At 49.1% G+C, this 16,137-nt stretch overlaps 1 long non-coding RNA gene across 1 annotated transcript; it reads right to left on the reverse strand.

Moving 5' to 3' along the window:
- Positions 1-4,279: 4,279 nt before the first annotated feature.
- On the reverse strand, positions 4,280-5,538 carry LOC137445344 (uncharacterized). The gene is made up of 3 exons (XR_010988392.1): positions 5,473-5,538; positions 4,992-5,068; positions 4,280-4,309 (listed from the first exon to the last, which is right to left on the reverse strand). It is a non-coding gene; the product is annotated as an uncharacterized lncRNA (long non-coding RNA).
- Between the last annotated feature and the right edge of the window lie 10,599 nt (positions 5,539-16,137).

Raw genomic sequence — 16,137 nt, forward strand, 5'->3', positions numbered from 1 at the left:
AGAAATTGGATGATCTGAGCTTCGAGGTACTCAATTTGAAGCATACTCTTTTTTTTTTCTCCACCTCGCTTCATAATAGTATTGATTTGTAGCTATGGCTTCTGACAACCTTCCTCAACCACCAGCCTTGGTCAGCTGCAGTTCCCTTCAAACAGGGTGTAGAAACCACAAAGAGCTAAAATATGGGAGGGAAATAAGAACTAATTTAAGCCCTAAGTAACTCAGGATGTTGTTGTAAAGAACTCCAGGATATGTTTTCCTCCAGTTGAAGATGAGAGTTCTCCTTCTGCTATCAACAAAGTCATGGTTTCATTCAGTACCTTTGGTGCAGGAGTGGTAAATAAGTAAAACATTGTTTGCCTGGAGTGCAGGAGAAGCTGAGACCCTTCAGACTGATATTTGTTACTGAAACTTCTTGGGTAGGCTGGAATCCTGTTTTCAAGCCTATCTAAAATGAAGATGTGGGATCCCACCTTCATTTGATGTCAAACTGTTAGGTCGGCGTGCATACAGCAGCGAGCGAGTGTGCGGAAGGAGGTTATTCAGGTGCATGTGAACCTGTTGAAGCAAGTCCAGAGGAGGCCACAGAGATGATCCGAGGGTAGAACCCTTTTGCTGTGTGGCCAGGCTGAGAGAGTTGGGGTTGTTCAGCCTGGAGAAGAGGAGGCTCCAGGGAGAACTTCTGGTGGCCTTTCAGGACCCGAAGGAGCCAAGCAGAAAGCTGGAGACAGACTTTTGAACAGGGCCTGTTGTGACAGGACGAGGGGTGATGAGTTTGAACTAAAGTGGGAGGTTCAGACTGGAGAGAAGGAAGAAATTGTTTATGCTGAGGGCAGTGAGACCCTGGCACTGTTTGTCCAGAGAGGTGGTAGATGCCCCATCCCTGCAGGTCAGGTTGTCTGGGGCACTGAACAACCTGCTGTAGTTGCAGATGTCCCTGTTGACTGCAGGGAGCTTGGACTAGATGGCCTTTACTGGTCCCTTCCAACCCAAATCGGTCTGTGATTCCATGATTTTCCCTACGTACACACAGCAGAGACTGACTCCAGGCCTGGAGGTACATGTGTGCAGAGGACAGGGGACAAGCAGAAGCCAAACTGAGACAGATATGCAAGAAGTGTGTCTTGTTGCCCACATGTGAGACTCAAGAGAAGTGTGTCTTGTTCCCCACATGTGAGACACAAGAGAAGTGTTCCCCCTATGCCAAATAAAGCAGAACTTTGTACTTAGGATAAACACAATCACATCAAAGACACTGGCTATGTCACAAGCTTTAACTGAGCCACATGATCCCAAATTTTGTCTGGCTACTAGTCAGAGACTGCTTTTGATCTCCACTAATGAAGTAGTCTCCTCTTTCCCAGCTTTTGTGTACTGTTTTGAAGGCCAGTGAAATGGGTCTGAGGGAGACATCTGACTCATCAAAACCCTGCTTTGGCTTCAGGTCCTGATTTTGAGGCTCTTGACAATCCTTGCTCCCCCGAGGAAGCTCCGGCTAGGTTTGCCACTCATGGACTCCCATCCTACTCCTCCTGTTGATCTTTGGGTGAAACACTCACCCAAGAGGCACCAGCCTTGCCATTCCCCAGTGTCCTCTGTCATCATCCAATTCTGTGGAACACCTGAGAATGCCCTGGGGAGAGCAGCAACCACTGGTTAGCCCTGCTCTGGCTGGGAAGGGCCTCCTGCTGCCTCCCAAGGCTCTGAAATGTTTGAGTGTTGTGTCCTGGACACTGTCCCTTCACTTGGCTTTTGTCATGAAGATTTTTCTGTGCTGATTTCAAGAAGCAGATTAAATACTCAGGAGCAGCAATCAAGAAGTGCCAGTGATGTTTGGATTTATTTCACACGTGGGTAAAATTTGTCTTGCAGAGGGCAACAAGTGGTCTGAAGTTGTATCCATTATTTCCTCCTCAATGTTCTGATCTGGTTTTATCCAGGGGGAGTTTAACTCCATGGAATTGAACCCCACAGAATGCTGTACATCAACATGTCCCTCAGGCAGTATCTGCATGGGTGACAGCAGCAGCATGGGTAATGGTTGTAACATCCTATAAGGGAGATGCTTCCTCTTGGTCACTTTCTCAGCCACCAGTTAGAACATCTTAGTGGAGCAGGGAGCCACCACACAGCATTGATTTTGACTCCTGGGTTCATTTTAGTGCCTAGTAGTTATGAGTTGTGCTGTTTTCCTGCAAAAGACTCTGTCTGGGATCTTGAGACTCCTAGGAGAGTCTGGAGAAGTGGGACTGTCTAAAACTCATGAGGATCAACAAGGCCAAAGGGCAGATCCTGCACATGGGTCAGTGCAACCCCTCAGTATCAATCCAGGCTGGGGATGAAGGGCTGGAGAGAGCTCTGTGGAGAAGGACTTGGGGGTGAAAAGCTGGACATGAGCCAGCACCATGCACTGCCAGCCCAGCCCCAGCTGAGTCCTGGGCTGATCCCCAGCAGCATAGGCAGCAGGGGCAGGGAGGGGATTCTGCCCCTCTGCTGTGCTCTGCTGAGCTGCCACCTGCAGTGCTGGGGCCAGCTCTGGAGTCCTCAGCACAGTACTGACAGGGACCTGCAATGATGCAAGGGTGGAAGCCCTCTGCTCTGAGGCCAGGCTGAGAGAGTTGGGGATGATCAACCTGGAGAAGAGGAAGTTCCAGGGACACCTTCTGGTCACCTTTCAGGACTTAAAGGGGCCAAGCAGAAAGCTAGGGACAGATTTTTTGAGCAGGGTCTGTTGTGACAGGACAAGGGGTGATAGTTTAAAACTAAAAGAGGGAGATTCAGACTGGAGAGAAGGAAGAGATTTTTTAGTTGAGGGTGGTGAGACCCTGGCCCTGTTTACCCAGAGAGGTGATAGATGCCCCGTCCCTGGCATCCTTGCAGGTCAGGTTGTTTGTAGCCATGAGCAGCCTGCTGTAACTGCAGGAGTCCCTGCTGACTGCAGCAGGGTTGGACTAAATGACCTTGAAAGGTCCCTTCCAACCTAAACCCTTCTATGTTCTATGATTCCAAAACCTCTGTGACTGGCTTCCTTCCTCAGCACCCGCGTTAGAGACAACATTTTACAGAGCAAGAGCTGGGCCTTTGCTCATTTAACTTCATGCCACCAAGCACCCATCTTCACTCTACAGAACTGAATTGAGCTCCCCTCTCAGAAGCAAAGCTTTGTCAGCTCTAAGGAGCAGCTTTTGTTTGACGCTCATAATATTGTACTGCGTGGCTGATCTGATGGAGCTGCGTGAAAGCGAGCTGGGGGGGTCTGGAATGTGACAACCCACATGATGCTTTTTTAGACTTCACAAACCGCCTTCACGAGGCAGAAGAATATGACACAGGAGCTGCTGGCTGGGACAACAGCAGATATTAATGCTGGTGGAGCTGGTGGAGCTGGGGAGGAGGAATGCTCTTCAGGAGTTTGTGGCTTTTACTGCATGCTGTCAAAGGGAAACTTAGAGCCTGAGGGCCTGGTGCCGTGGATGCCAGGGGTGGGGGCTGTTGGTCCTGTCTGGCTATGGAGACAGCATAAATATTTGAGGAAAACATGTTAAAATTTGTTTTGTCCATCCACAGACAGAAAGGCTCAAGCAAAGCAGCCCAGGTGCTCCATGTCCTTTTTTCTTACCTTAAGAAATATCAGGGTCTCATTTTCTGACAAACCTCAGAGACTGAGGATGGGGCCAGGCTCTTTCCAGTGGTGCCCAGTGACAGGACAAGAGGCAAGAGGCACAAACTGGAATCCAGGAGATTCCACCTAAGCATGAGGAAAATCTTCTTTGTTGTGAGGGTGCTGAGCCCTGGAGCAGGCTGCCCAGAGAGGTTGTGGAGCCTCCTTCTCTGGAGAGATTCCAAACCTGCCTGAATATTGTGATCCTGCACAAGCTGCTGTGTTTGACTTTGCCTTAGCAGGGAGGTTGGACTGGGTGATCTCCACAGGTCCCTTCTGCCCCCACCATGCTGGGATTCTGTGTGATTCTGTGGCTCCATCCTTGCTAATGCATCCAACATTCATGATGGACTTTGTGTCGAGTCCTAGTAACTTCTAGGTGAAAGAACTCATGTCATGGTTTAAACAAACAAACACCAACAACCTTTCTCTTAACAGACCAAGAGGTGAACATTAGAAGGTATTTTGGAGGATTTTTACTCCTCCATGTTTGTTTTAATTCAGAAACTATGATGCTTATTTGACTTTTTCATAAGGGTTACCTTTGACATTGTCTCCATGTGAAGCCATGGAAGCTAAGTGGATCACTCTTCTCACTTCCTCAGGTTAGCCAGGTTGCTTCTAACTATGTTCTATATTTTCATCTTTCTGAAATTACAGCCCAAGTCATTCATGTTACTGACACAAGAATGAGGCAAAAACTATATGAGTAAGCAGTAGAAGATCTTTCTCCCTAAGCTGGACCTCAAGAAGGAGGATAAAACCTGGCCCAGCTGAGTGGGAATTGTTGTTTCCCTTAGGACCAGGATTTTACTTGCAAGCTTTATGGTTGCCCCATCTGAGTGACCTTTTATGCCAAAGGCCATGCAGGCTACACCACTTCTTTGGCAAAATGTCTGCCACCAGGAGGTGGCTTCACTCAAACTTCTGTAAGATGAAGACAAAATTTATTGCTCATTCCATTCATAACCAGAAGCTTTCCTGGCTTGCCAAGCTGCTGAATCAGCTTGGGTACCTCACCCTTGAGTCAGCAAAGCCCGAAATAGAAACCTGCTCCATTTCCAAAGAGAGGAAGTACCACTGCTGGCTGCAGATACAGCCACATCAAACAGGCTTCTAGAACTAGGGATGCTCAGTGGAGGCACTTCCATGGCACTCTGCTTCTTGGGGAAAAAAAAAAAGGCCAAAAGAGAAAAAGAGGCCTTTTCATACTTGAAACAGGAGAGTTAAGGTTGCTAGGAATGAGGCTGTCTGGACATGGAAGCACCAAGGAATAAACAGCAGGGGAAGTACTGTACAAGGGACAGACATTGATGTCACCTACACTTACCCAGCACCAAGCTCCAGCTCCATCTACTTGCAGCTGCTCAGGACATTCAAATCTGGGAGACAACAGCCACAACCTGGCTAAAGCAAAATCTTCAGTCATTAAGAAATGATGGCCAGAAGACAGGGCAAGAAGTTCTGTAACACAACTGGATATCAGCTCCAGTGGTGCTCATCCATGGTCCCCAAAGGAGAATGGAGTCACTCTCACTGCTCTGCTGAAACTCCACTTTAGAGCACAGCACAAAATAGCAAAAAAAAAACCAGTGACCAGCTGTTGCAGTCACAGTTCCACAGTGGGAAGTGACACTGGAAAGTCCTCAGCAGGACTTCCATGAGTAGGTGGAAGGCAGTGAAAGGCGTGTAAAAATAACCCCCATGTGACAGAAATTAGGGAGGACTTTCTGTGGCTTCAAGTCAGGCCAAGAAGTAGAGAATTAATCATCTTGTTAATTCCCCTGTCCTCCCCTTCTCACGCTGCTTACCTTCTTATCTTGCAGATGTAGCATCAGTGGTTGTGTCCAGTTCGGGGTCCCCCCAACAGAAGGACATGAACCTGTTGGAGTGGGTCCAGAGGAGAGCCATGAAGATGATCAGAGGGATGGAGCACCTCCCCTATGGGCACAGACTCCTGGTTTTCACCTTCATGTGTGCCACAGGCTGGCCTCATGCTCTTCCTGCTCTAAGGTGAACAACTGCCACTGGTGCTTCCACTAAAGGTCTTCTGACCTCTGCCTTCCACAGAGGAGGCCATTCTGATGAGCAGCCCCAGGTCCTTCAGCTGCTCCTCACCAGCCCTGTTCTCCAGACCCTCCACCAGCTTTGTTGCCCTTCTCTGGACCTGCTCTGGCCTCTCAATATCCTTCTTGGAGTGAGTGGCCCAAAATTGAACCCAGAACTCAAGGTATGGCCTAACTAGTGCTGAGTACAGGCAGACAATAGTTTTCCTGCTCCTACTGTCACACTGCCGCTGATCCAGCCCAGGATGCTGGTGGCCTCCTAGGCCACCTGGGCACACAGTCTAACTCTTCAGAATGAAACTAGCTTAAACTACCCATAGAACCTTGCAGGTAGGTAGCTCTTGGCACAGGATTTCCCTGCAGGACCATGGATGAATTTATAGAGCCTATTTAAAACTGTTGCAATGCACAATGCTACTATTTTCTGAGGTACACTTGGAAGGTACAACACACTTTCATGTTCAGTGTTGCAGATTATTCAACCAAAAAGTGGTGGGGATGAGAATAGATTGGATATTAAGAAGGAGTGGTAAAGCACTGCAACAGACTGCAGCCCAGGGAGGTGGTGGAATCACCATCCCTGGAGGTGTTCAAAAACTTCATAGACCTGGCACTTCAGGACAGGGGTTTGTAGTCATAGTGGTATTAGGTTGATGGTTGGAGCTGATGATCTGAGAGGTCTTTTCCAACCTTAATGGTTCTATGAAAGAATCCACCAGCACCATTACAGGGTTATGCAATCACCTTGTGCACATGCCACAGGTTTGAAATTAAAACCTGCTGCAAATCCCCAGCAAGCTACAGCTCTGGGATTAGAAAGGATTATACAGCGTAGAACTTGGTGGAGCACTGGGGATCCCTGCACCAAGTCCTTTTAAATTTAGGTTTCCGGAGGGAAGAGAGTCACTGTGGCATTTCTGTGATTTGATCCCTTAGCTAGGTTGGTCTGCAAGGTGACCCTGAGTGCTGCTGAGCTGGCAGTGGGTCTGGGGAGAGCCGTCTCTGCCTGAGCCCAGCACTTGCTTGGAGAGGAGCAGAGCGTTCCCAGCTGCATCCCGGAATAGCTCCGCTCTCTCTTCCCCTGGCTCAGGCTGTCACACTGTATTTTAACTACAAATCTGTTATTCTGCCTGCTGGCTGCCAGAATCACTTTTAAAAACAACCCAGCTCAGTAATAGTGGATTTTGGGTGGTTTTCTTCTCAGCATTCTCTTCAGCTGTAGCTGAGATTTCACCTGCGTGTCTGCAGCTCCAGTGCTGTCCAGGAATACAGATGACCTCCACTCCTCCAACCAGAGCAATGATGTGTCAAGTCTGAAGTGCAAGGCACCAAGAAACTTATGACATCGGGTTTTATGTTTTATTGAGGATGGTTTCTACATCCTTGTGCTCTCTGTGCACAGAAGGAATGCACATCTCCTCTCTACAGACACAGGAACCAAGCACTGTTCCACTTTATTGCTGTGCTGGTGGGATGAAGCCTTTAATGAAACACAGGGAAATTATCCAGGGCAGTTTGACCCCTGCTGTGTTAGTGTGGTGACAGCACCCCTGCCCATGGCAGTGGGGTTGGTGTAGATGACCTCTGAGGTCCTTTCCAGCCTAAACTAATCTGTGATTCTGTGATGACTGAAATTGAGGTGTTTCTAGTCAAGTTGGATGGGGCTCTCAGAAACCTGATCTAGCTGAAGATGTGCAGAGCACTGGGTCTGTGGCTCAGTGATATCTTTAACATTTGTGCTAATTAACAACTGAATTCATTCTCCACCACTGGCTGCTGCACTTCACACTTTGTGACTTAAAGGCTTTGTTTATACTGCACAAAGACAAGACTCCAATAAAATGAGTCTTCAGAAACCCCAGCAATCTTCAGAATGGAGTACAATGGTGTCCTGTGATGGGACAAGGGGCAATGGATGCAAACTGGAGCACAGGGACCTCCACCTCAACATGAGGAGAAACTTCTTTACTGTGAGGGTGCTGGAGCCCTGGAGCAGGCTGGCCAGAGAGGTTGTGGAGTCTCCTTCTCTAGACAATTTCAAGATCCACATGGATGTGTTCCTGTGTGACTTGTCCTAGGTGATCCTCCTTTGACAGGGGTTGAATTCAATGATCTCTGGAAGTCCCTTCCAAGCCCTACCATGCTATGACTCAATGATTCTACTTAGAAATAATGAAAAGATGACAGAAATTTAACATTCATCACTCTCAGAGGATATCCATGGATGCTTGGGCTGCTCAGGAAGGTGGCTGAGTCACCAACTCTGGATGTGTTTAAAGGTCATTTGGGTGTGGTGCTTGGGGATATGGTTTAGGGGTGAGCCTTGTAGAGTAGGGCTCTCAGCTGGACTTTTCCAACCTGAATGCTTCTGTGATTCTGTGTGATTCTTGCTGAGTATGTGGGACATCTGCAGGGCTGTCAGTGGCACATGACTGTGAGAAGAGCAGGGACCTCCTTCCAAACACTCATGTTTAAAGGTAGGTGTGGATGCATGTTCCTGCCATGCACCCAGCCCTGTTTCCAGGGAACAGGATGGGAGGAAAATGTTGCTGAAAACCCTGATGCATAAGGCTTCAACAGAGATGGTTATCTTGTCTCCTCATCATCTTTACCTGTGTTGCTGCCTGGACAACCATGGTGTATTATGGAAATAAAATGTGAAGTCACTCAGGTTTGGGTTCTGCTGTTTGCTCAATATCTTTTGATGGAGGTAGGAGGAAACGTGTATGTCTGCAGTGAAGGAGAAATATCAGACCTGGGGTACAAACAACACAGCAGACACTTGTTAAAAAGGGGAGCTGGGAGGCAAAACAGAGTGGTGTATAAGATAGAATGAAAGATCATGGAGGGAGAAGTGATACAGTCCTGCAAATAGATGCAGTCGGGATTTAGGACTCACAGAATCATAGATAGAATGGCTTACATTGGAAGGGACCCTAGGGCTCATCTACTCCAGCCTCCCCTCCATGGGCAGGGACAACTCTCAAATAGACCTTTTTTTTAATGTGTCTCCTTTGTAGGATGCTAAAAATCATAGAATCACAGACTGGTTTGCATTGGGAGGCTCCTTGAAGATCATATAGTTTCAAACCCCTGTCATGGGCAGGGACACCTCCCACTAGACCAAGCTGCTCAGGCCTCATCCAACCTGGCTTTGAACATCTCCAGGCAGGTGGCATCCACAACCTCCCTGGGCAGCTTATTCCAGAGGAATGGGGCCCTAATCTTCTTATAAACCAGGAATCTCCAGTTGGGTAATGGGAGCATCAGCAGGCACACCTGATGAGCAAAAAGCAAATAACCCTCATGCTTCATGGCACACACTGAGTTCTTAATGACAGTCAGGAAAAGCCACTCCCCATCTCAGGCCTTTCAGCAATCCCCCACCAAAGGCTCCCACCAGGCTGCAGCTTGTGCAGCCCATAAGGCAAACTATATCCTAAGCTGCATCAAGAGGAGTGTGGCCAGCAGGCCATGAGAGGTGATTCTGACCCTTTACTCTGCTCAGATGAGACCCCAACTCGAATAGTGCATCCAGTTATGATGTCTCCAGCATAAGAAGGACACAGAGCTGTTGGAGCATGTCCAGAGGAGGACCACAAATATGGTCCAAGGGCTGAGGCAGCTCTGCTATGAGGATAGGCTGAGTGTTCTGGGGTTGTTCAGCTCAGAGAAGACAAGACTCTGGGGGGACCTTAGAGCTGCCTGCAAAACCTGAAGGGAGCCTATAGGAAAGCTGGAGATGGATTTTTCATAAGGGTGTCCAGAGACAGGACCAGAGGGAATGGTTTTAAGCTGAGGGAGAGTAGGTTTAGACTGGATCTTAGGAAGAAGTTCTCCAGTACAAGGGTGGTGAGACCCTGGAATAGGTTTCACAGAGCGATTGTGGATGTGCTCTCCCTGGAGGTGTTCAAGGCCAGGTTGGATGAGGCCTTGAGCAGCTGAGTCTGGTTGGGAGGTGTCCCTGCCCATGGTGGGGAGGTCAGAGTGGATGATCTCTGAGATTCCTTCCAACCTAAGCCATTCTGTGATTCTATGATTTTGGAGGCTCTGCATGGTTCATACCCATGAGAGCTGTTCAGGTGTGTTGTTTTTGGAGATGCAGACATATGAGTTGTTTGCCAAAGGATCTCTCAAAACCTGAAATTGGTGCAGACCGAGTTGGCTGCTGTGCTATGATGTGTGGCCCCTTCATGTCACCACATGCCTGAAACTGTCCCACATATTGTCTGTTGATTTGGTAAACAATTCCCTTGAACACTCAGAAAACAAAACAAGGAGGTGAAATTGCCTCTTGGTATTTCTTCAGTCCAAACAAACAAAGAAACAAACAAACAAGCAGATTGTGTGGCTTATGTATCCAGTCAAAACATCTCCATTATTAATACTAAGCTCCTGGGTGCCTGGAGAACCAGCTTCTGAACGAGCTACAAAGCTGAAGCGTGGCTGAAAATGTTTAAACTAAATAATTCCACCATCCTGAGCTGTTGTTTCTGCAGCGTGGCAGGAACAACATCCCCTCTCCCTGTAATGCCAGTGCACACCATGTGCACGTGGCCATGGTGTGTATGTGGTGCTGGCTGCTGCCTTGGGTGCCTGTGACTCACTTGAAGGCTTTGCCTCTACCACCAGACTGCCTGCTCCCCTGTGAGCTCTGCTGAAGGATGTCACACACTCCTGTGGATCCTTGCAGTGGCCTTGGGAGGGAAAAGGGGAATCTGGAGAGAAAAAAGGCTCTGAACACAAACCAGGTAAGTGAGGGCTGAGGAGCAGATCTGTTATGCTAAGTGGCTTTTTCCCATCTGCTCAGTTCTCCTTTTCATAGTTTCATAGTTTCATTCAGGGTTGGAAGGGACCACAAGGATCATCTAGTTCCAACCCCCTTGCCACCATCCTCACTTCAGTTCCTTGCTCAGCTTTGGCTCCATGGAAGAGCAGGGAAGATATTCTATTCCCCTTCCATGGTTGTCACCCCTATTTACTAAATCCCATTCTATTAGAACCCAAACAACAGTTGCCATGTTTTCTTTTTACCTGGACCATTTAAGCTCTTCATGAAGGGCTTGCCCTTCATGTGGATCTCTTGCTCCCTGATCATGTTATGCTTGGTTCAAACTCAAGGCACATACCATACTCATTTAGAGGCAGCTTGTCTTGAGTGGAGGTGTGTTGATTTTAACCCTTTCTTACACTACAGATCATCTGCTTAGATCAGGAGGCACCAAGTTCATTGCTTTCATACAGCCTCAAACTTCTTACAAAGAAGAAGTGTGGGCAGGGCTCTGGCAGAGGTTATCATCCTGCTAACCTCAGCCTGCAAGCCAGCTCCTTCCCCTGAGTGAGCAGTGTGCTTCCCGAGCCACAGAAACTTCAGCAACACCCCCAGGCTGCCTTGGTCCTCCCAGCCAGGCAGTGGTAATTTGGCACCACTCACGTGTGGGTATCTTTCTCTTCAAGTCTGGAGTCCCTCACCCTGCATCCTAGAAGAGGATGAACACATAGAGTTTTGGGGCTGAGGTCTTGTTTAAATTATATATAAGCAAAAAAAACCCCACCACTTATAGAAATAAAGGATCCTCCTGATGCCTACAATGAGACCACTTGCTTTAGTAAAAGCAGCCAGATCTACTGGGTTCTGGTGCTGAATCATAGAATCATAGAACAGTCCAGGCTGGAGGGGATGTCCAGAGCTCATCCAGTCTGACCTCCCCCGCAGGCAGCAGGGACATCCCCAACCAGATCAAGCTGCCCAGGGCCTTGTCGAGTCCCACCTTGAACACCTCCAGGGAAGGGGCCTCAACTACCTCCCTGGGCAGCCTGTTCCAGTGTTCCACCACCCTCATAGTGAAGAACTTCTTCCTGATACCCAATCTAAATCTGCCCTTCTCTAGTTTGAAGCCGTGACACACAGCAAATAATTAGCTTTGTCTACATAATGGATATCAGAATTGAGCTCTCTGAATTGAAAGGGCAGAAAGTTGTAAAATCATTGACTCACAGACAGGGTTGGGTTGGAAGGGACCAGTAAAGGCCATCTAGCCCAATCCTGCTTCAGTCACCAGGGACATCTGCAACTGGGGCAGGTTGCTCAGAACCCCAAACAACTTGACCTGCAATGATTCCAGGGATGGGGCAGCTACCACCTCTCTGGGCAACCTGGGACAGTCTCTTACCACCCTCAATGTCAAACATTTCTTCCTTCTGTCCGGTCTGAATCTCCCTCTTTTACTTCAAACCCATCACCCTTTGTCCTCTCACAACAGGCCCTGCTCAAAGTCTATCCCTAGCTTTCTGCTTGGCCCCTTCAAGTCCTGAAAGGCCACCAGAAGGACTCCCTGGAGCCTTTTCTTCTCCAGGCTGAACAACCCCAACTCTTCTTAGCCTGGCATCACAGCAGAGGGCTTCTCTCTTGCATCATTGCTGTGACCTCTTCTGGCCCCACTCCAATAGGTCCCTGTCTGTGCTGTGCTGAGGACTCCAGAGCTGGCCCCAGCACTGCAGGTGGGGTCTCAGCAGAGCGCAGCAGAGGGGCAGAATCCCCTCCCCAGGTGAGATGTCTTTAATGGAAAATGCGATTCTTGAAGCCTGACAAGTTAATACCAATGGGAAGGGTTTTGCTCAATCTGCCCAGGGAGAAAAATCACCTTTGGCTCAGAACAAGAGGATTTCAAGCCCACAGCAGAAGTTTTTCAAGAACCTAATGAAAATGGAGGATTATAGTTTAAACTGTTTTGCAATCGCTGGCCCAAATCCTGGAGACACTTTTCACACACACTTAGCGTTGCAGACGTGCTCCTTTTTGCTGACCTGCACAGGATGGCTCACACATGTAAAGACAAGAACATGCCTGAGTGGAGTCTAAACTGCAGCATTTGTCACCCCCAAGAATTATATTCTGTTGAGATTTCCAGAATTGGCTCACTGACCACCTTTGTGTTACTTAAAAAACCGAAACAAACAAAAACTGAGAAATGCAGGAATAAAGATTCCTGAGACAGTCTCAAGTCTGCTGCCTCACCTCAACAGGATCTCCTGTTGTGCTGGACCACGGTGCTGGGCCACACAACTTCTTTAGCAGCTATTAAAATAACCCCCAAAACTCAAACATCTTCATCTAGTTTGAAACTCCTGCTCATGGGAAGATGCTGTCTGCATTTCCTTCTGCTCTCTAAGATATTTGGCCACTGGCTGAGACTCAAAGGTTTCCCCTCAGTGATAGGAAGCAACTAATTGAAAAGAATTAACTTTCTAATAATTGGCTTTGTTTATTTTTCTTTCTCATGGGATTACATTCTACCTCCCATGAAGTGATTTGTTGAAACCCCCTGCTCTAGGAATCAATTACCCCTCCAAAGCGCAGCCCTGCTGCTCAGCAGGCCAGTTCCTGAGCAGGAGCCAAGCTGCCATTTCTCTGAGTCACATTCTGGCATGTTGTGTTTGTATACAGGGTGATGATGTTTGCAAGCAATGGGGGGGAAAAGAAGTCATTCACTGGCTCTTTGGTCCCAGAAAAGTCTTTCCCTTCTCTGCCACAGCAGCACCACCTGGGGATGTAGTTAGAGCTCCACTCGGGGGCTGCTGGAGTCCCAGGTCTACCCAATTTAGAATCACAGAATGGCTTAGGCTGGAAGGGATCTTAGAGGTCATCTACTCCAACCTCCCCACCATGGGCAGAGATAAGTCTCAACTACACTTGGTTGCTCAAGGCCTCATCCATCCTGGCCTTGAACACCCCGAGGAAGGAGGCATCCACAGTCTCTCTGTGAAACCAATTCCAGGCTCTCACCACCCTCATAGCAAAGAACTTCTTCCTAAGATCCAGTCTAACCCTGCTCTCCCTCAGCTTCAAACCATTGCCCCTTGTCCTCTCTCTAGACACCCTCATGAAAAGTCCCTCTGCAGCCTGCCTGTAGGATCCCTTCAGGTACTGGAAAGCAGCTCTAAGGTCACCCTGGAGTCTTCTCTGGTCTGAACAACCCCAGCCCTTCAGCCTATGCTCATAGCAGAGCTGCTGTATCCCTTAAATCATCCTTGTGGCCTCCTCTGGACTTGCTCCAACAGCTTTGTGCCCTTCTGGGGACACCAGAACTGGTCACAGTATTCAAGGTGTGGTCTCACAATTTGGGCATATCTGGTGCTCCTCATTCCCTCCACATCTAGCCCTCCCCTCCAATTGACTCTGCGCCATTCTGCTGCCATCCTCCATGGCTCTGAGAAGTCACTTGCAGCTCTTAGCACACTTTTCACATGATCTTGATCACACTAGGTCCAAAATACTCAAGGTAGTATTCCTGGTGCTAGTATTGTTACTTGCCACAGGGTTTATTTTCCCTCACTGTCCCTCTTTATCTCCAGATCTGTTGCTCTGAGTCTTATCTTGATTTTGTTTTTCCTTTCCCCAGGCAGTGTTAGGGAATCAAGGACAGAAGGGACAGAGACACTGACTATGCTGTCCCTAACTTGCTGTGTCTCCAATCCCCAGGGCAGGGTGCCCAGTGGTGTCCATGTTACACATCCTTCACCCTGTCTCCACCAAGAAGGGCCAATGCCACATGCAAACCCCAGTTCTGGGTCTGAACCCCTCTGCAGCCTGCAAATGGACAATCCTTCTCCCTAAAGAGGTGTCCTTGGAGCCCCTGCAAGCTCTTCAGGACACAGCTTTCCTTGCCCTCTTGTTCAGTGTTCTGCACATGCATGTTTTGGGCAAAATAGACTGATCTGGGGGCTCTGGGGGCACACAGAACTGACCAAAGTGCTCTGGCTTGAGACAGGAGATGCATGTCCAGAGCAGAGCCACAGAAATGACTAAGGAAGAGGAACATCTTCCTTAAGAGGACAGAGCTGGGGTTCTTCAGCTTGGAGAAGAGAAGACTAAGGGCTGACTCCATTAATGTTTATAAATATGTAAAGGGTGAGTGCCAAGAGGATGGAGCCAGGCTCTGCTTGGCCATGCTCACTGACAGGAGAAGGGGCAATGGGTGGAAGCTGAGGCATAGGAAGTTCCATGGAAACAGGAGGAAGAATTATTTCACTGTGAGGGTGACAGAACACTGGAACAGGCTGCCCAGGGGGTTGTGGAGTCTCCCTCTCTGGACATATTCAAGACCCATCTGGATGCATTCCAGTGTGATCTGGTACAGGTGATCCTGCTGTGGCAGGGAGGTTGGACTGGATGATCTCTCGAGGTCCCTTCCAGCCCCTAAAATTCTGTGATTCTGTGATAAATGTTGGCCTTTTCCATCCAAGAGATAGAGCAGGGCTGCTGGCAGCACCACGTCTGGGTGGAATGTGCCTTGGCTGTGCCAGGAGCGTTACTGCTCATGATTCACAGCAGCCTGGGCAGGAGCCTGTGCTCGTCGTCAGGCAGAGCTTCACGCACACCGAGATGCCACGGCTCTTCCAGACTTTCCAAAGGAAGCCACAGCCAACTGAGACATTCCTTCTCCTCTTCCAGCTTTCTTGGAACAACCTTCTTTGATTACTGAGTGAGACAGATAGTTGGAAAGACAGACAGTTGGAAAGACAGACAGACAGAGCAGGCAGCAGGGTTATAATAAGCAGACTGCATGAGCCCCAGCCTGCCATGGAATGGTGTCTCCATCTGCCTCTCAATCAGTGGCTGTTCACCATGATCCCTGATCCCCTCTCCTCCTCCATGTTCCTCAAGCCCCTGCCTTCCTCTGTGGTTCCAAATGCCCAGCTTTCCTTGTGGTCCCCAACTCCCAGCTCTCTTTTATGGTCCTGAAACCCCTGTGCTCCTTCATGGTCCTAGACTCCCTGCCCTTTGCTCTGGTCTCCAAGTGCTTGCCCTCCTCCATGGGCCCAAATTCCCTGTCCTTTTTCATGGTCCTCCACCATCTTATTTCCTTCACAGTCCCCTATTCCCTGCTCACCTCTGTGATCCCTGACCCCTGCCTTCTGCCACAGTCCCCAGTCCCTTTCCCTATGCCACAGAGCTGGGCAGCTGGCTTCTGCCTGGACATGGGTGCCTTTGCCACCAGGAAGAGGCCAAAGGCCACATCCAGGACCCACGGGGGCTCAGCCAGGTTATCCCTGGGGGGCTCTTCCTGAGGCAGTGGCCAGAGCAGCCAGGACACAACCATGATGCTGGTGGGAGGAGAAGCATTAGCAGTGCAGAGCATCCCTGCCTGCTGCCAGCCCACCCTGCCGCCAGCGAGGCTGAGTCACAGTGTGCCGTGTCTGCCATGGCACACGTGGGCACACAGCCATGACTCAGATCCACAGCTGCCAGTGCCCACCACCAGCCTCACAGATCCTGCTTTGCTCAGGGCTTGGTGTGGAGCTGTGGTCCTCCCAAGAAAAGAGGGGAGGGCTGGCTTTTCATGGAGGGAGTCTCTGTGAGAGGAGTAGGAGAAAGGTCACACACAAGGAGGGGTTACACAGCACCTC

Source organism: Melanerpes formicivorus, unplaced genomic scaffold (assembly GCF_026170545.1).
Source record: "Melanerpes formicivorus ecotype bairdi unplaced genomic scaffold, bMelFor1.0.p_v2 SCAF_14, whole genome shotgun sequence".
NCBI classification, from domain to species: Eukaryota; Metazoa; Chordata; class Aves; order Piciformes; family Picidae; genus Melanerpes; species Melanerpes formicivorus.